The sequence below is a fragment of the Gopherus evgoodei genome, unplaced genomic scaffold, assembly GCF_007399415.2.
Source record: "Gopherus evgoodei ecotype Sinaloan lineage unplaced genomic scaffold, rGopEvg1_v1.p scaffold_49_arrow_ctg1, whole genome shotgun sequence".
NCBI lineage: Eukaryota > Metazoa > Chordata > Testudines > Testudinidae > Gopherus > Gopherus evgoodei.
Genome location: NW_022060070.1, coordinates 958,986 through 967,549, shown reverse-complemented (window position 1 = coordinate 967,549; position 8,564 = coordinate 958,986).

Here is an 8,564-nt window from a genome sequence, read left to right as displayed (position 1 = left end):
AGCCAGACATGCCCATGGGCTCCAGCACAGACCCAGGGTCTGAATTACTTGCCCTAAAGCTGTAGGTTTCCCTGAAAGCAGCTCACAGAAGTTTTCCTGTCTTTAACACTCAGATGCCCAACCCCCAATGGGGTCGAAACCCAAATAAATCCATTTTACCCTGTGTAGATGTGCAGACTGACCCTTGTGGCACCTCCTGCTGGTTGTCCTTGGGAATTAGCTCATTCCAGTTCCAGAGCACCCTCTGCAGGCCAGTGATGCGCCTGTCCTCTGGCCCCATCTCCCTCCCTGGACCCCAGTGCCCTTTTACCTGGGGTGCTGCCCCCTGGCAGTAGCCCCTCAGTCTTAGAGTAACCTGTATTTAAATTCTTGAGGGAATTAAAAAAATCAACTCTGACATTCCACAGTGGAGAGAGGAGGGGGTGCAACTGGTGCTTCTGGCTCCACAAGGAGCCTGCACCACCAGGCACAAATACCTGTCCCCAACCTCTCTCAATTCTCTGGGTTTTGGAACCCATGTCCCATGTCTAGCCAGTACCACTCAACTGAGGGTGAGCAATTTGTCACCAAGCAGTCCCACAGCTTGGGAGTCTGGGATAGGGTAGGCGTGCCTATGCAAATACACTCTCTGAACTTCTTTCCACCAGATGTCAGGGTAGAGCTTATCCTGACTCTGCTTACATCCTCCCCCCAGCCAAGAATTTGTCGTCCCGACAAATCACATTCCCTACTATACCAACTTATTGGTCCCCTCCAAAAGGCATTAGATAGCCCACTTTAGCTTTCACACTGGGGTCTCACAACGCTTTCAGGCTCAAAGATGTTTGCAATCTTCTGCCCTGGTTTTACAAACACATCACGGCGTGTTTCATTAGCAACCAGTATCGTCACCTCCTCCTGGGCTTCAGCAGGTAGGGTTATGACTCCGCTGAGAACCAGCACTCCTTCTGGGAGCCCTCCCTGGGTTGGCTGCTCCACCACAGCTAATGTTCCCTTACTGCCTAGGCAGGTACTCCTGACAATCACCTCCTTTTCTGACATGGCAGGCACCACTAAAGGGACCGGGCCCGCATACCTCAGTGCTCCTACTGGCAAATCAGGCATCACTTTTCTTGTGTCCTCAATTTTTCTGTAAGCCGCGGCACAGTGTGTGTGTATCACCAAGGTGTGCAAATATTGGTCTCCTGCTTGCTGTCTGCAGAAATTGGCCAGTATCCTAAAGAGGCTGGAGTTGGTCCCTATCAGCACAGACACATCAGAGGTCCCTTTCGGGTCAGGGCATATTAAAGCAGCGGTGTCTACCTCTTGCCTTACCCCAGCAACCTCCTCTGGGAATTCCAGGTGCACTATGACATACCCTTGATAGGGGTATTCATCCATGCTGAGCCCACACAGACCAATGCCAGTCAGTGGCTGTATGGGCAGGTGCCTAAGCATCTGTTGGTAGAATGACTGAAATGTAATAGTCACTTGAGATCCAGTGTCAAGCACGGCTTTACACTCCGCCCCTTCAATCCTCACCATGACCTCTGCTCGAGGCCCTATCAGTCCTGCAGGGATCCCAGCTGGATGGTCTCTTCTGGGGGAATCTTCAAATCCTCTAGGCCTAGGTGGTCTCCGTCCCCGGACCTTCTGGCAGCTACTGGATCTCTCCCAACTAATCCTCAGCTTTTCATACACTAAGGAGGGGTTCTCTTCCTTATGGCAGTTAGCAGCACTGTGCCCATCCTGACCACACCGGTAGCAAAAGAAGTGTCCTTTCCCCATTCGGCGAGGTGGGACGGTGACTCTAGATACTGACTTCTCTATCATCCCAGTCTGAGGCTCCTTATTCCTGGAAGTCTTAGCTTGGTCAATGATGCTTTGCAGCTCAGCTATCCGTTCTGTCAGGACCTGCATTTGTTGGGCAAGTTCCTCTGTGGTGCTCACCATCAGTACACTGGCCATTGGCGGTGGCGTCGTACTGGCTGGTTCCAATGTTTGGGCTTCCCAACACTCGCTGGCCGCCTGCCTTTCTTCCTCTTCCCTGACCTCCTTTATCAGCTGGGAGTAGCTTGGGGGATGTTCCTGCCGTTCTCTTAGTCGGAGATGAAGTAGGATCAGGTTCTGATACTGAGTCCCTCTTACAACCTGAGCCAGTCTGGTCTGATCCATCTGCTCAGCAGTCACTGCTCCCCTCATAACAGCTCTCTGAAGTAGTTTCTCCAGCCTCTGTATATAGGCTGAAATTTTCTCACCCCTTTGCTGTCGGGAATTAATGAATTTACAGTAACTGTCCTCAGGGCCCTCTACGCTCCCAAAGGTATTATCAAGGGCCTCTAGGCAGTCCTTCACACTGACCTCAGGGTCAGTGAGCTTCAGGGTGCAAATTACATCTAATGCTGGGCCACTAAGGCTCTCTATTAGACATCGTCGCTTTTCTACATCGGGTACGGCCCACTCCCGCAGCATTTCAGTAGTATGCTCCAACCAGAGTTCAAACTCCTCTTCCCCATCAAATAACCTTAACTTACGACAAGAGTTCGACGTAGCATAGGCCAACACAATCTTTTCCAATATATGCCCCAGTGCTTTTGCCCAATCATAGGCTGAGTCTGCCGCCCCTGAGCTAGAGGCTGCAGGACTGGAGCCCAACAAACCCGACATATTAGCCATTATACAAACAGTAGTTTCCTCAAAATATAAACACAATTATTTCCCATTACAGTGGAACACTCAACAGGTGCTTGCGAGGGGTACTGACCCAGGGATCCCGGACGAGCCCCCAAAAATGTAACCCTTCTGCCTCTCTGAGTTGGCAGCAACAAGGGCCGGGTTCAGTATCCAGGGGTTCCGTTTCAGTAACACAATGCATAACCGGCTCGAGCCCCCACCCAGTGACCTGGGACACTTACATACCACACCCCCCTGGGCACCTCTAGGAGGCAATACTTCCCCTCTCGCAAGCACGGAGTCTGAGTGTAGCAAAATCTTTTTAATAAAGGAAGGAATTAATGTGGCATCCCATTGGAGAAACACCACAAACAGGATTATAACACAAACCATAAACAAAAACCCACCTCCAAGTACTTTCGGCACTGTCCTTTTTCCCCTTAGGGTTTTAAGTCCAATCACCCCAAAGTTCAACAACCCAAAAGTCTCTGGTCAATGCCACCCCAGAGTTTGAGAGGTTATCTGTAGAGGTCCCTCCCCCCCAACCTGGATAGAGAGGGGCACCTTACGTGGTCCGGGGCCAACTGCCCTGCCTCTCCGTGGGTTCTGCTTCCGCCTTCTCCACGAACTGCTGCGCTTTACCAGCCGCTCCACTCTGCTCCTCCAGCCGTCCTCAGAAACTGCTCCGCTCCACCAGCTGCTCTGCTCCATGAGCTGCTCCAGTTCTCTCTGCAGACTGCTCAGCTCTGTGGGCTGCTCCACCCGTCCCACAGCTACTCCGCTCTGCCAGCCACTCTGCTGCCACCAGCTGTCCCGTGATCCACTCCACTCTGCCAGCCACTCTGTTCCACAGTATATCTTCAGGCTCCCCCACTAGTTAGCACAGTACTCAGTGCTCTCAGCTCAGTAATTCCAGCTCATAGTAGGGGAGCCCCAGTGCTAGTGCACCATTAGCCCAAAGTGAGTTCAGCTCAGTAACCTGTATTTAGATTCTTGAGGGAACAAAAAAATCAACTCTGACATTCCACAGTGGAGAGAGGAGGGGGTGCAACTGGTGCTTCTGGCTCCACAAGGAGACTGCACCACCAGGCACAGATACCTGTCCCCAGCCTCTCTCAATTCTCTGGGTTTTGGAACCCATGTCCCATGTCTAGCCAGTACCACTCAACTGAGGGTGAGCAATTTATCACCAAGCAGTCCCACAGCTTGGGAGTCTGGGATAGGGTAGGCGTGCCTATGCAAATACACTCTCTGAACTTCTTTCCACCAGATGTCAGGGTAGAGCTTATCCTGACTCTGCTTACATAAAGGTTTATTCATAAAGGGAAAAAGATAGAGATGAGAGCTAAAACTGGTTAAATGGAATCAATTCCATACAGTGATGGCAAAGTTCTTAGTTCAGGCTTGTAGCAGTGATGGAGTAAACTGCAGGTTCAAATCAAGTCTCTGGAACATCCCCCGCTGGGATGGGTCATCAGACCCTTGTGTAGAGCTTCAGTTTGTAGCAAAGTCCCTCCAGAGGTAGGAAGCAGGACTAAAGACCAGAGGGAGATGAGGCATCAGCCTTATATAGGCTCTTCCAGGTGTAAGGACACTTCTTTGTTCTTACTGTGGAAAATTACAGCAAAATGGAGTCTGGAGTCACATGGTCCAGTCCCTGCACTTTGCTGAGTCACAAGGCGTATCTGCCTCCTCTCAGTGGGTCAATTCTTTAGCTGATGGTCCTTGATGGGCCGTCAAGCAGGCTAGGCAGAGCTAACACCAATTTGTCTGGAGTGTCACCCAGAAGCACAGCACCAATTTGCAATACAGACAGTATACAGCCAATACGTATAACTTCAACTACAAAATGATACAGACATATAGACACCAAAATCATAACCAGTAACCAATAACCTGATCTTAGACCCCTTATATGACCCACTTTACATAAGATTTAGTGCCACTACAGGACCTTGGTTGCAAACCATGTTCTATATGGTCCCAGTTTATATCAATAACGTCACCAGGTCAAATCCACCCTGCTCCCTGCTCCGTCACACCCAGGAAGGGGTTAGAGACCAGGTGACGCCTTCCACCCAGGAAACTGGACAAAGGCTGGGGGAGGAGCCGGGAGCGGTGGCTGGAGGAGACTGCTGGGGAAGTTTCAGTTTTAGAGCTGGCTGGGGAAGCAGAGGGAACCCCAAAGCTGAGGGATAAGCTCCCTACCTCCCCGGAGACCTGACTGAGGGGTCCTGGTTTCTGTACCTACAAGCTCTGTTTCGGACCGTGTTCCTGTCATCTAATAAATCTTTGTTTTCCTGGCTGGCTGAGAGTCCTGGTGAATCGCTGGAATTGGGCGTGCAAGGTCCTGACTTCCCCACACTCCCTGACAGGCCTCCCTGTGTTTTCCCAGCCACATCCAAACTGAACCCTCCTCCAGCCATCTCACCCTGCCACACCCCCCAGCTCCTCCTCCACCTTTGTCCAGTTTCCTGGGCAGAAAGCGTCACGTGGCCCCAACCCCCTCCTGGGCTCAGGTTATGTGCTCACGTATCATCCCTCAAGTAAAGTCACCCCTGATATCCCACCACCATCCAGCACCAATGCAGACAGTAAACCAGTAAAACTCCCACACAACCTTCCCAGGTCAATCATCCCCGCTCCCTACTCTGCTACAGGTAGTGAGATACCGGGCGCCCCCCAACTTGTCTAGGATCTCGTCAGGCCTGGGCATGGGGTAGGCATTGGACACGGTGATGGCATTGAGCTTTTGATAGTCCACACAGAACCAGATCGACCCGTCCTTCTCGGGAACCAGCACCACAGGCAAAGCCCAGCAGCTGGATCACCCCTAAAGCCAGCATATCCCCGACCTCTCTCTCCAGATCCTGGGCTGTTTTCCCAGTGACCCTGAATGGGGAACACCTGATGGGAGGGTCGGTTCCCATCTCCAGCCGGTGGACAGCCAGGTTCATGAGCCCAGGCCGGTTGAAGAATAGCTGCTGGTATGAATGCAGCACCTCTCTGATCTCTGCCTGCTGGGCGGGGGTTAGCTGGTCAGAGAAGGGAATTGATTTCAGTGGGGGTTAGCCCCTGCCTCAGGGAGGAGTCCCACCAGGGGATCCTCTCCCTTCTCCTCCCACTGCCCACACACAGCCAGCACCAACTTCTCCCTGTCCCAGTGCGATTTTATCATGTTAACATGATACACCCGGTGGCTGTGTGCCTGGCTGGACAGTTCCACCACACAGTTCACCTCGTTTACCTGTCTGGGGACCTTGAAGGGGCCGTGCCAGGCAGCTCGCAGCTTCTTCCTCCTCACGGGGATGAGGAGCATCACCTGGTCCCCGGTTGCATAGAAGCGGGCCCGTGCTGAGCGGTCGTACCAGACCTTCTGCTTCCCATGGGCCCTGGCTAGGTCTCCCCTAGCCAAGCCCATGAGCTCCACGAGCTATTCCCGGAAAGCCAGGACATACTGCACCACTGATTCCCCGTCGGGAGAGGCCTTTCCCTCCCACTCGGCCCTCATCAAGTCCAAGGGCCCCCTCACTCTCCTCCCATACAGGGCCAATCGACCAGCTCAAGGGGACCGATGGGACATGGGCTGCTATTACTGTGGCCAGAGACATCACATACAGACCCAGTGCCCCAGGCTCAGGGACAGACTGAGCAGACTGAATCCACAGAGGGTTAGCTGGGTAGAGACCCAGCCGGATGAGGGGCAGGCTTCCCAGGGCAGCTGGGAGCCAGGACGCCTCATTACAGAAATCTTGAAAGACCAGGGGTCCAACTTCATGTCGACCCGTCTCCAGTGCTTGTGGGAGAAATGTGGGGTCTGGCACAGCTGGGCCTCAGCATATCACCCCCAGTCCAACGGGCTGGTGGAAAGGTTCAACGGGACGCTGAAGATGATGCTAAAAACATTTATAAACCAGCACCCGCAGGACTGGGACAAGTACTTACCTCACCTGCTGTTCGCATACAGGGAGGTACCCCAGGAATCTACCGGGTTTTCACCTTTCGAACTGTTGTATGGAAGGCGGGTGAGCGGGCCCCTAGACCTGATGAGGGACGAATGGGAGGGGAAGGCCGCTCCCGAGGGAGAGTCAGTGGTGGAGTATGTCCTGACCTTCCGGGAAAGACTGGCCGAGCTCATGGGCCTGGCCAGGAAGAATCTGGCCCGAGCCCAGAGGAGGCAGAAAGTCTGGTATGACCGCACGGCACGGGCCCGTGCCTTCGCCACCGGAGATCAGGTGATGGTTCTCATCTCCGTGAGGAAAAACAAACTCCAGGCTGCCTGGGAAGGGCCCTTTAAGGGTGTCAAGCAACTAAATGAGGTAAACTATGTGGTGGAGCTGTCAAACCAGGCGCATCACCGTCGGGTGTACCATGTGAACATGATGAAACCATACTATGACAGGGGGAATGTGGTGTTGGTCGTGTGTGGACATTGGGAGGGGCAGGGAGATGACCCTTTAGTGGATCTGTTCCCTGGGACAAAAGCTGGTTCCCCCCCCAGAGCCGATTCCCCTCTCTGATCAGCTGACCCCGGGCCAGCACGCTGAGATCAGAGGGGTGCTGCATCTATACCGACAGCTGTTTTCCAACCAGCCTGGATGCACTAATTTGACTGTCCACCGGGTGCAGACTGGGTCACATCCCCCTATAAGATGCTCCCCTTTCCGGGTCACCGGGAAAACTGCCCATGACCTAGAAAGAGAGGTCAGGGACATGCTGGCTTTGGGGGTGATCCAGCCGTCTTCCAGCCCTTGGGCCTCGCCAGTGGTGCTGGTCCCCAAGAAGGATGGGTCAATCCGGTTCTGTGTGGACTATCGAAAGCTCAGTGCCATCACCGTGTCTGATGCCTACCCTATGCCCAGGCCTGACGAGCTCCTAGACAAGCTGGGAGGTGCTCGGTACCTCACCACTATGGATCTTACAAAGGGCTACTGGCAAGTGCCGCTGGACGCAGATGCCAGGCTGAAATCGGCCTTTATCACCCCTCTGGGGCTCTATGAGTTTCTGACCCTGCCCTTCGGCCTCAAGGGAGCACCGGCCACCTTCCAGCGCCTGGTGGATCAGCTACTGAGGGGGATGGAGAGTTTTGCCCTGGCATATATTGACGACATCTGTGTCTTTAGCTGGAACTGAGAGGACCACGTGTCCCAGGTTAAACAAGTGCTGGACCGACTCCGGTAGGCTGGGTTAACCGTAAAGGCTGAGAAGTGCAAGGTGGGGATGGCTGAAGTATCTTACCTAGGTCATCGGGTGGGGAGCGGCTGCCTAAAGCCAGAACCAGCGAAGGTGGAGGTGATCAGAGACTGGCCCGCTCCCCAAACCAAAAAGCAGGTCCAGGCCTTTATTGGGATGGCGGGGTACTATCGAAGGTTCGTGCCCCACTTTAGCGCCATAGCCGCCCCCATCACGGAGCTGTGCAAGGAGGGGAAGCCAGACAAGGTGATCTGGACTGAGCAGTGCCAGGAGGCTTTCCGGGCGCTGAAGGAGGCTCTGGTTAGTGGCCCCGTTCTGGCAAACCCAGATTTTGACAAACCCTTTATGGTGTTCACTGATGCCTCAGACACGGGACTGGGGGCAGTGTTAATGCAGGAGGATGAAAAGGGGGAGAGACACCCCATCGTGTACCTGAGTAAGAAGCTGCTACCCCGGGAACAAAGCTACGCGGCCATCGAGAAGGAATGCCTGGCCATGGTGTGGGCCCTTAAGAAGCTAGAGCCATATCTCTTTGGGCGACACTTCACCGTGTACACTGACCACTCTCCCCTGACCTGGCTGCACCAGATGAAAGGAGCCAACGCCAAGCTCCTGAGGTGGAGCCTGCTCCTGCAGGACTATGACATGGACGTGGTCCATGCGAAGGGAAGTGCCCACCTGACAGCGGATGCGTTGTCCCGGAGAGGGGGCCCTGAACT